Source organism: Dendropsophus ebraccatus, chromosome 3 (assembly GCF_027789765.1).
Source record: "Dendropsophus ebraccatus isolate aDenEbr1 chromosome 3, aDenEbr1.pat, whole genome shotgun sequence".
Taxonomy (NCBI): Eukaryota; Metazoa; Chordata; class Amphibia; order Anura; family Hylidae; genus Dendropsophus; species Dendropsophus ebraccatus.
Window position 1 is genome coordinate 90,831,251 of NC_091456.1, and position 21,412 is coordinate 90,852,662.

Consider the following 21,412-nt stretch of genomic DNA (forward strand, 5'->3'; position numbering starts at 1 on the left):
ATGGAGGATGACGAGTCCGGAAGCGTCCGCGCCGCCTGCCGATGACGTCACAACAAGCACGCCCCCAGGAGGCACCGCCAATCTAGTCACATGATCGGGAACCCAGTCACATGACCGGGAGAAATGTCACATGACGGCCGCGCTCCAAAGCGCATGCGTAGTGTGCCAACCATCAGACAGGAACACAGACCCATCCATGAAAGTCATCATCAAAGACGTCGCCATGATGAAAGAGGGCAGTTTGCCCTTACATCATGGTAAGGTCCCAGGATATATTTGATGAACATATATAGCGACCAGTAACTAGCAAAGGATAATAAAGGGCAAGAATAAGGGCATATTATAAAAAATAAGTTAATAGTGGGGTGGGAAAATAAATATGTAAATATATGAAAAAATGATGCTGATAAATGGTAAAGCATATATGGGGAAGGAGTAAATAAATATATAAATATATAAATATGGGAATTAATAAAGGGCCGACCTACAGTACATAGGAGGCTAAGCAGGGCCACACAGTGCACAATGAGAATGTCTATGACGGGTCATGAGACCCCTAGGGTTATAAGAAGGGGAACCAACCAAGGACATAAAGAAATGTCACAACACTCATAAAGTACCGCAACAGTCAATGCCCAAGGTACCAACTTCAGGAAACCACACGTAGTGCACGTGTCCTGGGTCGGTAATATGGCTCAACCCTCCTCAGAGAACCCAATTGTCGCCCTTTCCGCACAGGCCCACCTCCAAATAATTGTACTATCGGTCCAGCATCCACCCAGACTAGAGATAGGGAATCAATAATGGATCAAACAAATATAAATATAAAATATAAAGACCATTTATTAAATGCATATATGTTCACCCATATGTGAACATATATGCATTTAATAAATGGTCTTTATATTTTATATTTATATTTGTTTGATCCATTATTGATTCCTTATCTCTAGTCTGGGTGGATGCTGGACCGATAGTACAATTATTTGGAGGTGGGCCTGTGCGGAAAGGGCGACAATTGGGTTCTCTGAGGAGGGTTGAGCCATATTACCGACCCAGGACACGTGCACTACGTGTGGTTTCCTGAAGTTGGTACCTTGGGCATTGACTGTTGCGGTACTTTATGAGTGTTGTGACATTTCTTTATGTCCTTGGTTGGTTCCCCTTCTTATAACCCTAGGGGTCTCATGACCCGTCATAGACATTCTCATTGTGCACTGTGTGGCCCTGCTTAGCCTCCTATGTACTGTAGGTCGGCCCTTTATTAATTCCCATATTTATATATTTATATATTTATTTACTCCTTCCCCATATATGCTTTACCATTTATCAGCATCATTTTTTCATATATTTACATATTTATTTTCCCACCCCACTATTAACTTATTTTTTATAATATGCCCTTATTCTTGCCCTTTATTATCCTTTGCTAGTTACTGGTCGCTATATATGTTCATCAAATATATCCTGGGACCTTACCATGATGTAAGGGCAAACTGCCCTCTTTCATCATGGCGACGTCTTTGATGATGACTTTCATGGATGGGTCTGTGTTCCTGTCTGATGGTTGGCACACTACGCATGCGCTTTGGAGCGCGGCCGTCATGTGACATTTCTCCCGGTCATGTGACTGGGTTCCCGATCATGTGACTAGATTGGCGGTGCCTCCTGGGGGCGTGCTTGTTGTGACGTCATCGGCAGGCGGCGCGGACGCTTCCGGACTCGTCATCCTCCATGTGGATTCACTGACATCGGCGTTGTGTATGTATTAACTGACTGATTGTTTATTTATGATTTTGATTACCTACACATGTATTATACTTAGCTTGTTTACACTATGGATATTTCCACAAATTTACTGCACTCCGATTGTTCATGATCACTGATCAGTTTTACTTATTGACACACTGTACATTGTATACATTACACCCTATGCATTTTTATATCTGCTTTTTCTACTTTTTTCACTTTATTTATATTTGTGAATCACTTTATTGATTGATTATCATTGATTGTGCACACATACATATATACTGAGCACTTGAGAGTATTGTGTATCACTGCTTGAGAAAGGCTGGTGTTATAGCCGAAACGTTGCACTTGTGTGATTAAAAGTGAAGATTCTTTTTGGATGTGCTGTCTCCTCTACATTTTTTGGATATCCTAACACGGACCTAGGTCCGGTCCGGTAAGACAAGCACTCTGACCCACATATTGTATCACTGGTGCTGCTTCAATATTTGTTTGAGACTGTGAGTATTAACCAAGACACATGAAAGCAACGTCAGTGTTCAAGCTTACCAAATTTATTAAGGGAAAATCAGTTCATATCTTTACAATCAGGTTAAAATAGAAGAACCCCATTTAGCCGCAACAAAAAAAAAAAAAGCCCTCCCCCCCCAAAAAAAGCCCCATCACTGTCCAAAAAACAATAAAGTCCAATCAGCTGTCCCTTCGGCTGTCCCATCACTGCACAGTTGTGTTGAAAAATGTTGGCGACTTATTGGGTATCTTGGTGTCCAAGACCGTGCACCCCAGTGCTGATGTCTGGTCCTTTAATTATGGGCAAGGGCAGTACATGTCTGTTACTGCCCATTTGGTCAACATTCCCCCAAAAGACCACCAGAAAGTTAGCCCATTCTTGCCACTGTCACCTCCCCGGTGCTTTAGAGGGCCAGTTCTGCACAAGTTCTGCCTCCACCAGCTTGCAATCATCCACCGTTTTGACTGCAGTCCAACCTTCCCCGGTGTCTTACCAACGATGTCAGGCTCGGGGCTCTCAGGCTGTCCTCCATTTTGTGAGCCTGGGTGAATGAAGCCACAGTGGGCAGGAGCTCCTCTGGACCATCAGGTAGGAGATATATAAATGGCTGAGCCAAGGTCAACTCACGGTGGGAAGTGTTGTAGCCCACAAAGGGAGGAACCTTGTATGGCACATGTTATAAACCTCATAGTGCACAGGTTTTTTCGAACATGTTGTGCCAATTGTTGATCCCTTTTGAGGACGCGACAGGCATCAAGGACATCATCCCACTCGTCCGTAATCTGGAAAGTGCAGTAACCAACATCATCAGCGAGGAATCCCAGGCCACCACTCCAAGGCTGACCATCCTCCTCCTCAAATAGTCTGTTCCCAATCATACTGGGCTTAATGCAATCAATTGGTGCCGCCTCCTCCAATAGTCTCTTTTCAACCATACTGAGCTATTTGCAATCAAGTGCTACTGCCTTCTCCTCCACACTGGGTCCAATACAGTACTATTACTGCTGCTGGTTCCACTGTCAAATGTATGTTTTCCACCCTACTGGGTCCAAAGAAATTTGTGTCCTATGTCCCGTGTAATCACACCTTGGCTAATTTTTTCCCCACTATTTTTGCACTTTGATTTTTTTCCACTTTTTTCATTGTAATAGCAACTGCAACTAAACAAAACTATACCCTCACATTCCCACTATTGTAGCTGCAATTTATTTAGCCATTATAGCAAGGTTTATTTTAGGTTCGGTTCGTACAAATCCGAACTTCACGAAAGTTCGCTGGATCGAACCAACCGAACTTTTCAAAAGTTCGCTCATCCCTAATTAAAACACATTACATTAATAAGATAAATGGAAGACTGATACATGAGGACAGATGACTCTTATGCTCCGTTTAAATGGAGCGATAATTCGCCCGATCGTCCGATGAACGATTTTGAAGTAACAATTTTTTTTATAACGATCAGCGTTTAGACAGATTGATATATCGTACAGAAAAATTGTTTTGCGATGGTTTTGCGATCGCTTAAGCCTATCTCGCACATAGGTTAAATCGGTGAACGACTGTTTACACGGAAAATTCTGTGAATTTTTGATGAACGACGATTAAGAACATGTTGGAAGATCAAAATAAACAATTTCTCGCTTGTCGTTTGATCGCTGCGTTTACACGTACGATTATCGATTGAATTCGATCGTTATCACGCAAATTCTATAATCGTTCCGTGTAAATGCAGCCTTACAATCTATGAGGTAAGGGGAGAGATACAGAAGATAAAGGGCAACAAGTCATTGTGGAGGAGAATTATTTTAGGTTGTAGCCTAGTTTGAAGAGATGGGTTTTCAAGTTCCTTTTGAAGGACTTAATATTGGATGAAAGACAAATGTGCCAGGGTAGTGAGTTCCAGAGTATGGGGGAGGCTTGGGAAAAATCTTGAAAGTGGTTGTGTGAGGTACAAACAAAGGGTGAGCACAAAAGGACTCAGTTGGAGTATCGAAGGTTGGGTGAGGGACCATAGCAGGATATCAGGTCAGAGTTACATGGAGAGGACAGATTGTTGATAGCTTTGTATGTGATGTCCAGCAATTTGAAAATGAATATGTTGGGCAATGGGGAGCCTGTGAAGGGATTGGCAGAGGGGAGAGGCAGGGGCAAAGCGAGGGGATAGGAGGATTAGCTGGGCAGCAGGATAGACTGAAGGGGAACAAGGGTGTTAGATGGAAGGCCAGAGAGGAGGATGTTACAGTAGTCCAAGCGGGAGATAATGACTGCATGTACCAGCAGTTTTGTTGAGTCAGGGGTGAGAAAAGAGTGGATTCAGGAAATATTTTTGAAGAGAGATCAGTGTGCTTATACTAGAAGTCCCCCAGGGGGGGTTCTAGTATACGTGTAAAAGAAAAAAAGAAAAGTGTTGTTGTTAATAAAAAGCCCCCTCCCCTAATAAAAGTTTGAATCACCCCCCCCTTTTCCCATGTTATAAATAAAAATAAATAAATTAAATAAATAAACATTATTTAATTAATAACATTCCTGATCTCGCACGGTAAACGGCACAAGCGCATAAAAATCCCAAAGTGCAAGATTGGCATTTTTGGTTGCATTAAATCCAGAAAGATTGTAATAAAAAGCGATCAAAAAGTCGCATATGCGCAATCAAGGTACCGATAGAAAGAGCACATGATGGCGCAAAAATTCGTTGTAATCGTAACAACTTGAGCAACATATATAACAAGTCAGTTCTACCCCAGGGCGAACAGTGTAAAAAAAAAAATACCCTCCAAATAAAAGAAATGCGTTTTTTTTTTTTTTTTTTCTATTTCACCCCACATTGAATTTTTTTCTGGCTTCCCAGTGTACTTTATGAAAAAATTCAGCCTGTCATTGCAAAGTACAATTAGTGGTGCAAAAAATAAGGGCTCATGTGGGTTTCTAGGTGAAAAAATGCAAGTCCTATGGCCTTTTAAGCATAAGTGAGGAAATAAACAAAACGCAAAAATTTTAATTGGCCAGGTCCTCTAAGGCTTAAATAGACCAGGCGGACCCTTTTTCTTTTTTTGATGTTGTGTGATCACACAAACCCTTGTGTGATCACACAACATCAAAAAAAGAAAAAGGGTTCATACTGAGGAATTCTCGCGGATAATATCTGCGGAATTCCGTTGGCTGTCCATGCGCACGGCCGCCCGCCTTTCCGCTGGCTCCATAGACACCATTCTATGGGCCGGCATATTCTGCTATCCACCGAAAGAAGTGGCATGTCACTTCTTTCGGCGGATAGCGCAATACGCCGGCCCATAGAATGGTGTCTATGGAGCATACGGAAAGGCGCACGGCTGTGCTCGCGAACAGCTAATGGTATGAACCCACCCTTAGGCTATGTTCACACAACATCAAAAAAAGAAAAAGGGTCCGCCTGGTCTATTTAACCCTTAGAGGACCGGGCCAATTTAAGTTTTTGCGTTTTGTTTTTTTCCTCACTTATGCTTAAAAGGCCATAGTACTTGCATTTTTTTATGGTGTCTGAGGATCCTGGCAATTGATGGCTGCGAGTTTGGCTACTGCCTAGTGTGGAACTGGAACTCTGTGTTAAGCAATCCACTTTCACTGCTAATTCTGCCCCTGCTACTGGTTATACCCTGAGAAGGGTCAGACTTTGTAGGTTTGGAATTTTTTAATAGTATGGGAGAACCAAAGGGTTCATTGAAAGCAGCAGTGGTGGATTACTAAAGCACAATCACTGTTTTTATATAGAGATGAGCGAGTAGTACTCAATGGAGTAGCTATGCAATCGAATACTACACTATTCGCATATGACCAAAAAGATAGTAAAAATGTGTTAAATTTGGTGAACAAGAACAATTAGCATCATGTACAAAAATGTTCGCTCATCACTAGCAGGGACTATGAGGATTCAACTGATTGTAGGCAGGAAAGACCCCAAAAAACCCTTTTTAGGGCTACAACTATACACAGTGCAGCATTTATATGCAGATCATCAGGCAAGCAGCTGCTGCTCACTGTAAAGAATAGGCTGCAGTTTATGTACTTCAGAGTATGTACTTCAGTGTACGTGTTGCAGGTAGCTGAGTGGATAGATTTGAGTAGGGCCAGTGAGGATTTTAGAAGATTGTAGGTAGGAGAGACCATAAAACCCCTTACTAGGGCTACTACACAGCACAGACAGCATATAGCTGCTTTCTCCTTTAAGAGTTCATAGACTGTCTAGCAGCATATCATATAGTGACATAGACAGGCAGTCACGCAACTTATAAATATCTTGTATAGACTTGCGCCTCATTGAAAGCAGTAAGATACCTGTTACCTGTCGCCAGTTGGAAGCTTTGCCTACTGTTCCAGTTGTATTCCAAAGGTATTTCCATCCATTTCTGAAGTGTCATTGTGGACTTAGAAACCTAAATTCGACCACTTGAAGGTCACCCCAAAAAAGAGCATTTTTCTCCCTGACTGCAACGCTTTTGGCAGTACCAGGAGATGTTTAAAGCGTAACTGTCATGTTTTTTTTATTGCAGAAATCAGTAGTATAAGCGATTTTAAGAAACAGCCAAAAAGCCTCCTTCTGTACTCAAGAAGCAATCTCCCAGCCTCCCCCCCGACTTCTTATCTGTGCATTATCAGGCAAACACGTGTTCATTACAGAGAAGCCAGTGTAGACGGGTTCTGCTCTCTCCATTGTAAGCCTATGAAGGGGGGAGGGGCTGAGGGAGATGAGGGAGCAGGAAGAGGTGACATGAAGGTCAGCTGTTTGTAGACTCTCTGGGCACCTAAACCGCAGGATTCAGGTGTCAGAAAGGTCAGTGCTTCTCTATGAACTTACTGAGAGAAGATTGCAGGGTGTTGTGCTGTGCAGAAATCCTCCGTGCTCAGTCACTCCTAACAGCCCCTCCCCTCTCCATAGCCACTTAATGGAGACAGAAATCCTGCTACATTTGATGTGAGGGGGGAGGCTGGGAGATTGCTTTTTCAGTACAGAAGGAAACTTTTTTTAGTACATAAAACCTATTACAGAGTTTCTTAAAATCGCTTGTACTGTTGATATTTAATGTTTTCAGAAAAATGACCCTGAAATGACAGTTACGCTTTAACCCCTTCGTGCTGCAGCTAGTTTGGGCCTTAATGACCAGGCTAATTTTTCAAAATCTGACCTGTCTCACTTTATGCTCTTATAGCTCAGTGATGCTTTAACGTATGCTAGCGATTCTGAGATTGTTTTTTCGTGACATATGGCACTTTCTGTTAGTGGCAAAATTTGGTCACTACTTTGTGTGTTTTTTGTGAAAAACATCAAAATATCATGAAAAATTTAAAAAATTTGCATTTTATAAACTTTGAAATTCTCTGCTTCTAAAAAAAGAAAGTTGTAGAACATAAATTAGTTACTAAGTCACATTACCAATATGTCTTCTTTATTCTGGCATAATTTGGTAAACATATTTTACTTTTTTAGGGTGTTATGGGGCTTAGAAATTTATCAGCAAATTATCACATTTTCGTGAAACTGATTTTTTTAGGGACCAGTTCTTTTTTTAAATGGATTTAGAAGTCTGGTATCCTGAAAACCCCCATAAGTGACCCCATTTTGGAAACTACACACCTTAAAGAATTAATCTAGGGGTATAATGAGCATTTTAACCCTACAGGGGCTGGAGGAAAGTATTCACAATTAGGCAGTAAAAAAATGGAAAATTTAAATTTTCCAATAATATATACGTTTAGATTAAAGTTTCTCATTTTCAAAAGGAATATGAGACAAAAAGCACCCCAAAATTTGTAATGCAGGTTCTCTTGAGTACAACGGTACCCCATATGTGGGCGTAAACCACTGTATGGGCACACAGCAGGGCTCAGAAGGAAGGGAGCGCCAATTAGCTTTTCCAATGCAAATTTTGCTAAAGAAGTTTCTGAGCGCCAGGTGCGTTTGCAGTGCCCCTGTAGTGTCAGCAGAGAGAAAACCCCCCATAAGTCACCCCATTTTGGAAAGTACACCCCTCAAAGAATTCATCTTGGTGGGTGGTGACCATTTTGACCCCACAGGTATTACAGGAAAGTATTCAAAAGAAGACAGTAAAAATGAAAAACTCGAATTCTTCCAATAATATGTTCGTTTAGTTTGAAATTTCTCAATTTCACGAGGAACAAGAGGAAAAAAGTACCCCAAAATTTGTAAAGCAGGATCTCCTGAGTACAATGGTACCCCATATGTGGGCATAAACCACTGCATGGGCACACAGGAGGGCTCAGAAGGGAAGGAGTGCCAATTAGCTTTTTCAATGCAGATTTTGCTGTAGAAGTTTCCGAGCGCCAGGTGCGTTTGCAGTGCCCCTGTAGTGCCAGCGGAGTAAAATCTCGCCATAAATCACTCCATTTTGGAAAGTGCACCCCTCAAAGTATTCATCTTGGTGTGTGGTGACCATTTTGACCCCACAGGTATTAGAGGAAAGTATTCAAAAGTAGACAGTAAAAATGAAAAACTCAGATTTTTCCAATATTATGTTCTTTTAGTTTGAAATTTCTCAATTTTATGAGGAACAAGAGGGAAAAAGTACCGCAAAATTTGTAACGCAGGTTTTCCTAAGTGAAAAGGTACCTCATATGTGGGCATAAACCACTGCATGGGCACACAGGAGGGCTCAGAAGAAAAGGAGCGCCAATTAGCTTTTTCAATGCAGATTTTGCTGAAGAAGTTTCTGAGCGCCAGGTGCGTTTGCAGAGCCCCTGTAGTGTCCGCAGAGTAAAATCTCCCAATAAGTCACCCCATTTTAGAAATTGCACCCCTCAAAGAATTTATTTTGGGGTGTGGTGAGCATTTTTGACCCCACAGGTATTTGAGGAAAGTAAGTAGACAGTAAAAATGAAAAACTCGATTTTTTCCAATAATATGTTCCTTTAGTTTGAAATTTCTCAATTTCTCGAGGAACAGGAGAGAAATGTCACCCCAATATATGTAAAGCAGGTTCTCCTGAGTAGAACGGTACCCCATATGTGGGCATAAACCACTGCATGGGCACACAGCCGGGCTCAGAATGGAAGGAGCGCCAATTAGTATTTTCAGTGCAGATTTTTCTGAAGAAGTTTCTGAGCGCCAGGTGCGTTTGCAGAGCCCCTGTAGTGTCAGCAGAATAGATTCCCCCCAAAAGTCACCCCATTTTGGAAAGTGCACCCCTCAAAGAATTCATCTTGGGGTGTGGTGACCATTTTTACCCCACAGGTATTAGAGGAAAGTATTCAAAATTGGCCAGTAAAAATGAAAAACTCGAATTTTTCCAATAATATGTTGGTTTAGTTTGAAATTTCTCAATTTTATGAGGAACAAGAGGGAAAAAGTACCCCAAAATTTGTAACGCAGGTTTTCCTAAGTGAAAAGGTACCTCATATGTGGGCATAAACCACTGCATGGGCACACAGGAGGGCTCAGAAGAAAAGGAGCGCCAATTAGCTTTTTCAATGCAGATTTTGCTGAAGAAGTTTCTGAGCGCCAGGTGCGTTTGCAGAGCCCCTGTAGTGTCCGCAGAGTAAAATCTCCCAATAAGTCACCCCATTTTAGAAATTGCACCCCTCAAAGAATTTATTTTGGGGTGTGGTGAGCATTTTTGACCCCACAGGTATTTGAGGAAAGTAAGTAGACAGTAAAAATGAAAAACTCGATTTTTTCCAATAATATGTTCCTTTAGTTTGAAATTTCTCAATTTCTCGAGGAACAGGAGAGAAATGTCACCCCAATATATGTAAATCAGGTTCTCCTGAGTAGAACGGTACCCCATATGTGGGCATAAACCACTGCATGGGCACACAGCCGGGCTCAGAATGGAAGGAGCGCCAATTAGCATTTTCAGTGCAGATTTTTCTGAAGAAGTTTCTGAACGCCAGGTGCGTTTGCAGAGCCCCTGTAGTGTCAGCAGAATAGATTCCCCCCAAAAGTCACCCCATTTTGGAAAGTGCACCCCTCAAAGAATTCATCTTGGGGTGTGGTGACCATTTTTACCCCATTAGAGGAAAGTATTCAAAATTGGCCAGTAAAAATGAAAAACTCGAATTTTTCCAATAATATGTTGGTTTAGTTTGAAATTTCTCAATTTCACGAGGAACAGGAGAGAAAACGTACCACAAAATCTGTAACGCAGGTTCTCCTGAGTACAACGGTACCCCATATGTGGGCATAAACCACTGTATGGGCACACAGCAGAGCTCAGAAGGGAAGGAGCGCCAATTTACAGGAGCAAAACCGCAGCTCGTAATGGTTATTAGAATAGCGCAGTTACTAAAATAAAATAAAAAAAATGAGATTACAGGTAATGTAGGGTGGTTACGGGCAACCAGGGGTGGTTATGGGCAACCTGAGGTGGTTACAGGTAATCTGGGGTGGTTACGGACAACATGGGGTGGTCACGGGCAACCTGGGGTGGTTACAGGCAACGTGGGGTGGTTACGGGCAACGAGGGGTGGTTATGGCCAACGTGTGGTGGTCACGGGCAACCTGCTGTGGTTACGGCAACGTGGGGTGGTTACAGGCAACGTGGGGTGGTTACAGGCAACGTGGGCTGGTTACAGGCAACGTGGGCTGGTTACGGGAAATCTGCTGTGCTTACAGACAATCTGGGATGGTTACGGGAAACGTGGGGTGGTTACGGGCAACCTGCAGTGCTTACAGACAATCTGGGGTGGATACAGGCAACGTGGGGTGGTTACGGGCAACCTGCAGTGCTTACAGACAATGGTCAGAGGCGACGTGCGGTGGTCAGAGGCATCGTGGCGTGGTCAGAGGCATCGTGGCGTGGTCAGAGGCAACGCGCGGTGGTTACGTGCAATCTAGGGGGGTTACATGTAATCTGGCATGATTACGGGGAACCTGGGGGGGTTATGTGCAACCTGGAAGGGTTACAGACAATCTGGGATTGTTACTGATAAACTGAAGTGCTTATAGGTAATCTGGGGTGGGTACATGTAATTTGGGGTGGTTACGGGCAATCGGGAGGGGGTCACTGGCAATTTGTGGTGGTTACGGGCAACGTGCGGTGGTTACGGGCAACGTGCGGTGGTTACGGGCAACGTGCGGTGGTTACGGGTAATCTGTGGAGGGGTTAGGGGTAATTTGGGAGTAAACTGCAATTATTACTATAATAAAAAGTGTGTGTTTTATTTTTTTGTATGTTTGTCACTTTTTGTACTTTACATATTCATTTTCACTGTATTACTGTGATATTTTCTATCTCAGTAATCATAGTTCAGTGACAGAGACCAATGATTCCATCGCTGTGAACCGACATTAGTCGGTTCACAGCGATGGCGGCGGCCATCTTGGAAATGATGGCCGCCGGGGGAGGGGGGTTAGGGATCGCCCTACTAGGGGGGGCTGATCTGAGGTCTGGGGGACACTTATTTCATCTCCCCCCGCCGTAGATTCACGACGGGGGGAGATGAAAGGCGGCGGCAGCATCGGTAAACTCCTTTACCGACGGCCGCCGCTATAACGTTAATGGCGGTGATCGTCGGTAAGGGGGGGGGGGGCCGGGACGGACCCCACACACTGCCCCAACTCCTCAGCTACCTCCGGTAGCCGGGGGGATGGGGTGGGGGCCGTCTCGGCCCCGTAGCCTTATTCTCTGCCATCGCCGTAAAAAGCTGATGGCAGCAGAATAAGGACCCTTAGTGACCGCCGTAAAAGCCGTATCGGCGGTCACTAAGGGGTTAAGAAACAAACTAGGCTACAGGAAACTTAATATGAAAGTACTATGAGAATACACTATTTTCAATAAAGGTGTCTGTCTCTTTAAGAAGGTTTCTATACTTTTATACATTGATCATTTACATAAGAAGTGTATAATTTTATTTATTTCAACCTAAATATAACAGCACAATTTCCTTTATTATTTAAATAATAAATTATTAATACTGTGCCTTTTATACAACTGATGTTTTCATGTCAATAAAAAAAGAAAAAAAAATGTCCTGATAGAAAGCAGCTAATGTTAGTAATGATTGGCATTTGGCAGGAGAACAGTAATTAGAGATATAGCCATTGAGCTCTGCATGCAATAAAATCAATACGGCTGAGGGAAATAATACACAATCCTAACAATAATGAGAATCAATATCAGGTATCACTTAAAGACTCTTTGGGAGAATAGGAAGGAATGCAAAAGAATAGAGAAGTAACATGAGCTTTCACACATCATTAGGTACTGAGATTCTCTGGGAAGAAAAAGAAGCTTTAAAAAAATGTCCTATATTAATTTTAAAGGAAATCTAACCTTTTGTGCATTTAGCTCTGAGGATCAGAGACAGCCTTAGGGTAGATGGCGCCCTGTGCGGAATTTGCTTTTACACAAACACACACACACACACACACAGACCATTCAACATTACAGCGCAATCAGAATCTCAGAATCCACAGAATATGATGCCAAAATGTACACAGGGAGTGCACTTGTATACTAGTAGTGCACTACTAGTCATTTTACTGCCCACATAAACCCCTTTAAGGGCACACTCTAAGTATTCACACACAGTATAATGCCCTCAAAGTGCCCCCACACAGTATCAAGTGCTCCAATACATACACAGTTATCTTACAATGTTGTTGACAATAAATTTTACCACTGTACAGTGACTACATATCGCCTCCATACTGCAACTGAACAAAACAGAAAGATATCAGCAATGATGCCATTGCATAAAAACACCACACCATGACCACTATCACTACAGACCTTATAAGAGAGTGCAGTTACATCCAGTGACTCACAGGAGGTGTCTTCTCTGATCAGAGTCATTTACTTTTTCTTTTTTTCTCCATTCTGCCGGGGCCACCTTGCAGTCCTTTCCTGGTCATGAATCCTCTTTCCGGAATCTGTCAGAGAAACATTTTAGGCTACTTACTCCTGCACATATGATAGTTAGATCCCCTGTGCCCCTATGTAGTCTGACCCCTCTGTGAAGCCCCTATATAGTAGGTGGCCCCTCTGTGCAGTTTGAATATAGTAGGTACCCCCCCCCCTTCTGTGCCATCCCCTCTAGTAATGCCCCACCAGCCCCTATAGTAAGTGGCCCCCTCTGTGCAATCCCCTATCGTAATGGCCCCATGTGCTCTCCTTATATTAATACCCCCGTGTGCTCCCCTTATAGTAATGACCACCCTTGTGCTTTCTCCAAAGTAATCCCCCATGTGCTGTCCCCATAGTAATGCCCCCTCCACCTGTGCTCTCCCCATAGTAATGCCCCCGTGCTGTCTTCATAGTAACCCTCCTGTGCTCTCTCCATAGTGATCCCCCCTGTGCTCTCCTCATAGTAATCCCCCCTAAACTCTCCTCATAGTAATAATCCCCGTGCTCCTCATAGTAATTCCCCCTGTGCTCTCCCATAGTAATCCCCCATGCTCCCCCATAGTAATTCCTCTGTGCTCCCCCATAGTAATGTCTCTGTGCTCCCTCTTAGTAATCCCCTCTATGCTTTGCCCATAGAAGTGCCCCCTGTGCTCCCCTATAGTAATACCCCTTGTGCTCCCCCATAGTAATCCCCCATGCTCCCCATAGTAATCCCCCTGTGCCTGCCCATAGAAGTGCCCCCTGTGCTCCCCCATAGTAATCCCCCCTGTGCTCTGTCCATAGAAGTGCCCCCACAGAACAACAGAAACAAAAAAAAAATAAACAAATGAAAACTGGGATACAGCCTATGGCTATGGCTGTATCCCAGTTTTCCAGGCTGTCCTCCCGCTGGATCCGCCCACTGCACGGAGTGGGCAGACAGCGGGAATATTTACCGAGGGTTCGGGTTCGTACGAACCCGAACCGAACTCGGTTCGTACCATCCCTAGTAGCCATCTTACTTAGTTTCTCTGTGGTATGTGCAGTGTCCCAGAACATGCAGACTACTACTCCTATTATGGCCATTTCTCTTGCTGTGTCAATGCCTGTTCTGGTAAGTGTTTGCACTGCAACTGCTGCTGGTTTTCCCCTAGTATTCTCTGGTAATGTGCATTCTCATGTGTATTCTCATGTATTCCTTTGTATTATTACAGTGTACAGTGGTATGCAAGGCTGTTGATCACGTGACCGTGCCAGTGCCCTGTAACCATGGTTCCTCCAATGGCTGACTAGCTCTGGCCAAGAGCAACCATGTGACCTCCCACTTCCTCCTAACAAGTTGGTCTTCCCCCTGCTTCCAAGCAAGGAGGATGTGTGTCGTCCCTCTCCTGCCTCAGAGGAGTTGGGCTTCTTCTCTGCAGCTCCCACTTCACCACTAGAAGTGTGGATCAGGTGCTTTGCAGTATTCAAGTCTTCGGCTGTATCTGCCTGCTCAAGTGTCCGGAGTCTTCTCTCTCATCTGGGTGTCATTCCGTTATCTCTCCTCATCGCTGCAAGGATTCACAGCAAGTATTATTCTCAGGCTAATCCACCCAGCAACGCTATTTCTCTCATACTCCTACTCCCATCATCCGGCACGTATTCTCACAGCCTATGCAGCACCACTCCTGCTTTATTTGTCAAAGCCTGCTATATACCCGGTTGCATCCGGACAGAACTGTTGCTACTAGTTACCTCATCTATAATAAAACCGCTGTTACTGAACCCTGGCATTGGTGTCCACTAACTGGTGCCCTGACTAGGTGCAGCGAAGAATCGCATGCCCATCATCACCCGCAGATTCCACAGACCGGCCCTACAGCTGTGCTGCCCTCAGGCCTATACCGTGACAAGTATAACCCCTGCAGCTGCCCCGGTCATTGCCCGCTCATAACACCAGCACTGTGGAAGTGGCCCCCAGGGGCCAGGGCATCGCATATGCATCTCCCCTAGTGTCTCCCGTAGTAGGCATCTCCCCTAGTGTCTCCCGTGGTAGGCATCTCCCCTAGCAGTGGCGTAGCTACAGGGGTCGCAAAGGTCGCGGTCGCGACCGGGCCCCTAGCCAGGGGGGGTCCGCCCCCCCCCCTCGCCTCACTCGGTACTTGTGTATTGCTGCAGCTGCTGTTCGCATAAGAACCGAGAGGAAGGCTCTGGCACTTCCTGGTTCCCACAGTGCATGCTGTTTGCTCACCTCTCCTCTGCTCAACCCCCCTTCTCCTGACATGTGCATAATGTGGATGGGGGATGGGGACATAGACATAATGGGGGAGATTTATCAAACATGGTGAAAAGTGAGACTGGCTCAGTTGCCCCTAGCAACCAATCAGATTCCACCTTTCATTTCCCAACGAGTCTGTGAGGAATGAAAGGTGGAATCTGATTGGTTGCTAGGGGCAACTGAGCCAGTTTCACTTTACACCATGTTTAATAAATCTCCCCCAATGTGTTTAGAAGGCTGGAGGGGTAGGCAGGGACTAGGGACACATACTGTACCAAGGAGGGGGGGGGATCATTGCACTATAGAAGGGATATTGAGGAGAAGGCAGGAGGGACACTGTGGCTGGGGGAATACTAACAAGGAGGGGGAGTGCTATGGGTGGACAGCATTGGCACATATGCTTGTGTGTGTGTGTGTGTGTGTGTGTGTGTGTGTGTGTGTGTGTGTGTATATATATATATATATATATATATATATATATATATATATATATATTTATTATTATTATTATTATTATTATTATTATTTTTTTTTTTTATTTATTTATTTTTTTTTCAGAGAAGTGCTAGATAGTCTAGACTACCTTTCACTGGTCTGAAGAAGACTCAGCGAGACATCTCTGATTAACAACTAAAGTAAGTAGAATTTTTAATTAGTGATGTCACGATACCAGAATTTTGAGTTCGATACCGATACCAACTTTTTTTTTTTCAATGCTCGATACCAATTCGATACTTAAAAAAAATTATATTTAAGGGAAAAAAAAAAAAAAACATAAGAATAGAAATGACCCCCCCTCCCCCAGGTTCAGGTCAGTACGAACCAATTTATGTTCCCTAATTTTATTACTTTAAAAATAAAGTCCCCATGATTTAAAATAAACTTGCCCAACTCTGACTCACTTTTTTTATCTCTCCGCCTGTCTGGCTGGGGGGTGAGGGGCATTTTTTGCGCTGTGATCTGTAGTTTTATTTAGTACCATCTTTTTATGGGGTACTGAATTGGGTGGTTTCTGCACTTGCTCGGTTTACCGTGCGTGATCAGGAAAGTGACAAGTAGTGTGGACAATAACACTTCAGCTGCCAGAGATGGGGATTGTAGTCATGTAACACACAACTGCTATCAGGTGGGAGGATGGGGGTTGTAGTCATGTAACACTTTAACAATCAGAGGGTGATGGGGGTTGTAGCCATATAACACACACCAGCCAGCAGGGGGGAGGATGGGGGCTGTAGCCATATAACACACACCAGCCAGCAGGGGGGATGATGGGGGTTGTAGCCATATAACATACACCAGCCAGCAGGGGGGATGATGGGGGTTGTAGCCATATAACACACACCAGCCAGCAGGGGGGATGATGGGGGCTGTAGCCATATAACACACACCAGCCAGCAGGGGAGATGATGGGGGTTGTAGCCATATAACAGACACAAGCCAGCAGGGGGGATGATGGGGGTTGTAGCCATATAACACACACAAGCCAGCAGGGGGGATGATGGGGGTTGTAGCCATATAACACACACCAGCCAGCAGGGGGGATGATGGGGGTTGTAGCCATATAACACACACCAGCCAGCAGGGGGGATGATGGGGGTTGGTTGTAGCCATATAACACACACCAGCCAGCAGGGGGGATGATGGGGGCTGTAGCCATATAACACACACCAGCCAGCAGGGAGATGATGGGGGTTGTAGCCATATAACAGACACAAGCCAGCAGGGGGGATGATGGGGGTTGTAGCCATATAACACACACAAGCCAGCAGGGGGGATGATGGGGGTTGTAGCCATATAACACACACCAGCCAGCAGGGGGGAGGATGGGGGCTGTAGCCATATAACACACACCAGCCAGCAGGGGGGATGATGGGGGTTGTAGCCATATAACACACACCAGCCAGCAGGGGGGATGATGGGGGTTGTAGCCATATAACACACACCAGCCAGCAGGGGGGATGATGGGGGCTGTAGCCATATAACACACACCAGCCAGCAGGGGAGATGATGGGGGTTGTAGCCATATAACAGACACAAGCCAGCAGGGGGGATGATGGGGGTTGTAGCCATATAACACACACAAGCCAGCAGGGGGGATGATGGGGGTTGTAGCCATATAACACACACCAGCCAGCAGGGGGGATGATGGGGGTTGTAGCCATATAACACACACCAGCCAGCAGGGGGGATGATGGGGGTTGGTTGTAGCCATATAACACACACCAGCCAGCAGGGGGGATGATGGGGGCTGTAGCCATATAACACACACCAGCCAGCAGGGGAGATGATGGGGGTTGTAGCCATATAACAGACACAAGCCAGCAGGGGGGATGATGGGGGTTGTAGCCATATAACACACACCAGCCAGCAGGGGGGATGATGGGGATTGTAGCCATATAACACACACCAGCCAGCAGGGGGGAGGATGGGGGCTGTAGCCATATAACACACACCAGCCAGCAGGGGGGATGATGGGGGTTGTAGCCATATAACACACACCAGCCAGCAGGGGGGATGATGGGGGTTGTAGCCATATAACACACACCAGCCAGCAGGGGGGATGATGGGGGCTGTAGCCATATAACACACACCAGCCAGCAGGGGAGATGATGGGGGTTGTAGCCATATAACAGACACAAGCCAGCAGGGGGGATGATGGGGGCTGTAGCCATATAACACACACAAGCCAGCAGGGGGGATGATGGGGGTTGTAGCCATATAACACACACCAGCCAGCAGGGGGGGATGATGGGGGTTGTAGCCATATAACACACACCAGCCAGCAAGGGGGATGATGGGGGTTGTAGCCATATAACACACACCAGCCAGCAGGGGGGATGATGGGGGTTGTAGCCATATAACAGACACAAGCCAGCAGGGGGGATGATGGGGGTTGTAAGCCATATAACAGACACAAGCCAGCAGGGGGGATGATGGGGGTTGTAGCCATATAACAGACACAAGCCAGCAGGGGGGATGATGGGGGTTGTAGCCATATAACAGACACCAGCCAGCAGGGGGGATGATGGGGGTTGGTTGTAGCCATATAACACACACCAGCCAGCAGGGGGGATGATGGGGGTTGGTTGTAGCCATATAACACACACCAGCCAGCAGGGGGGATGATGGGGGTTGTAGCCATATAACAGACACAAGCCAGCAGGGGGGATGATGGGGGTTGTAGCCATATAACACACACCAGCCAGCAGGGGGGATGATGGGGGTTGTAGCCATATAACAGACACCAGCCAGCAGGGGGGATGATGGGGGCTGTAGCCATATAACAGACACCAGCCAGCAGGGGGGATGATGGGGGCTGTAGTTTTACTATTCCTGGTGTCAGGGCATGTTTACCGGTGACCTGGATTTGTCTGTGATCTGCAGGTTACAGCCCCCCTCCCCCTCCCAGTCAGAGTCAGGCCGACTGTAAACCCCCCACATTCTGTCTGCTCCGGAGTCTCTTGCTGGCCCCGGCCTCCCGCCTCCTCACACTCCTGCCGCCCCCACCACCTCATAGTCCGGTGCAGATGTAGTGGCTGCATCTCCTGCCGACCCCTGCTCCAGCCTTCTCCTCTCCCGGACACCGCCTCTTACACATTCATTTTGCACCCTTGTGGCCCTTTTGACCCTTCAAAATATAAATGGGCAATGACTGCACATTGCCCTGTGTAATAGGTGATGTGCAGCCATTGGCCAATTTATTTTGAGGGTTCAGAAGTGAGGTAACAGTGTTTTCTGACTGCTGGCCTTGTAGTGGTGATTATCTGTCTGACATTGTAATAGTGATCAAGATTCATCAATCTGTCAGAGACGAAAATGAGATGTGTTTTTATTTCAGACAGATAGCAGCCAATTACAGCTCAGCTTTCATTCCTCAGAATTGGCTGTGATTGGTTACCATCTGTCTGAGACAAAAATGTGTCTTGATTTTTGTCTTGGGCTGATTGATAAATCTAGGTCAATGTATGGACTCTCCAAGGTACAGATCTGACATAAAGAAAAAAAAAATTCAACACTATTATTAGCAGACCTAACTATTTATTTCTTGCTCCTAGGTCTGCCACCATGTGTCCTCCCAGTAACCAGGCCTCTCCAGTTTAAAAATAAAATGCTACTGTCCTTTTACTTAATAACAACGCTCTTAAAGTATTAAACAATATACAGCATGAGATATTAGCTTTGTCGTAATTATGGGGGGTGGTTTTGCGAGTGATAGTGTGCGTGCGTGTGTGTGGAGGGGGGGGGGCCCAGATTGACCTCTTGCACTAGGGCCCATGAGACATTAGCTACGCCCCTGTCCCCTAGTGTCCCCCATGGTAAGCATCTCCCTTAGTGTGCCTTGTGGTAGGCATCTCCCTTAGTGTCCCACATGGTAGGCGTCTCCCTTAGTGTCCCCGTGGTAGGCATTTCCCCTAATGTCCCCCATGGTAGACATCTCCCGACAGCTCCGGCCACTCGCTTAACTGTGTGCTATGGGAAGCTCTGATGCGGCCGGACTTCTCCTTTAGCATCCTATAGGCCAGACAGTAGGCAGCTATCAGTATAGATGTTTCATATGGTAGAGGAGAAGAACACCTGTCAAAATTATGGCTGTTCTACTCCTCTCTTTTTGTGTTTCTCCTTTTTGTTTCAGTATCATGAGGACTATGTCAGATTTGATAGACTACATTGCTGAAAGTATTTTTTTTATTTTCATAAAATGGTCAACAAGAGGTGTGGGGGTGTTTTTATTCCAATAAAATATTTTTTTCAAGTGTATAGTGTCTATATTTAAGCACTTTGCAGGCTTTCTAGTAAAAACCGTCTGACAAAATCTGTTACTCTCTGCCGCGAAATACCTCCAGCCTCCGTGACATACAGACAGTCTATGGTAGGGCGTGTAGAGAGGAGGCACGTGAGCCCTCCCATAGACTGCCTGTATGACATGGAGGATACCGTGGCGAAGAGTTCCACCAGTTTTACTCTGTGTGAACTTGCAAAGCTAATATTAAACCTCACATTATTACCCCAGTACCCACCTCCATAGAGGTACTGGAATACCAGAACTGGATCCCACTAGTTTCAGAGCATGAACAAATGGCTCTCCTAGATGGCTGGTAGAATGCTGGTATTTTTAAAATAAATGGACCTTTCCAACCTGGTATTACTAGGCTGCTGCTGTTTGGTTTTTTACTTGGTTGATTATGGAAAAGCCTACACACTTTTTTAAAAAATATTTTAAAAAGAAGCTAGTAGGATTCCTGTTCTTTTCCATAATCAACCAGGCTCATACAGTACCCCTGCTTACTGTCTGGCCCCCAGGAGGTTAAGTGCGGATGCTGAAAGTGGCATCCCCACTTAACACCTAGTGGCCAGACTTCACTTTGTTGACAAAGGGAATGGGGGTGGAATTATACTTACCCTTCTGATGTATTTTGTCTTCAGCCAACCAGGAACACAGAGCATTCAGTCTACTCTCAGTATCTCAGTGGTTGAAGCAGCGCACTGCTTCAGCCGCTGATTCGCTGAGCAGAAGCCGCAGTATTCTCCGTTAAGCCAGACAGTGACTGAGGCGGAAGCTGACCCAGCACAAAGTTAAGTTTGACAAACATAGAATGCTATGCGTCCCCACTTAACCCCCTGGGGGCCAGAATGTTCTCCATTTTGCTGAAGTGTGCTGTTACAAATTGTCAAAAGCTTCAGTTCAGCCCAAATCAAAGTCCAGGTCGGACTGCTTATCTCTATGTAGTACCAGCAACACATTTTGTATCAACAAATACTTTAAAAAGCTGTAAAGTGGGTTTTCACAATTAAGAAAAAAAGAAAGAAACCCTGTGTACACCGCCTATGATCAAATAGGAAATCAAATAGGAAGTCAAGTGGTGTCACCAACTCTATCCATAACAACTTTTATTTTATTTTTTTAAAGGGAATCTGTAATTCTTTTCTTGGTGCCCAAACCAAAAGGCTGTCATTAGGTCAGTCTTTGGCAGCTTTTTCTTACCTTTCCAGCCTATTTTGATTGCTAGAGATTTATAAATCAAGGCCAGATTGGCAGGCAGAAGCCAGTTCTGTCAACATGAAAATGATGACAGGGTT

At 45.1% G+C, this 21,412-nt stretch overlaps 1 long non-coding RNA gene across 1 annotated transcript; it reads left to right on the forward strand.

Annotated features, from left to right (window-relative positions):
* Positions 1-15,521: 15,521 nt before the first annotated feature.
* Positions 15,522-19,486, forward strand: LOC138787189 (uncharacterized). Its single transcript, XR_011362321.1, has 3 exons — positions 15,522-15,579; positions 15,893-15,969; positions 19,390-19,486. It is a non-coding gene; the product is annotated as an uncharacterized lncRNA (long non-coding RNA).
* Positions 19,487-21,412: the final 1,926 nt, after the last annotated feature.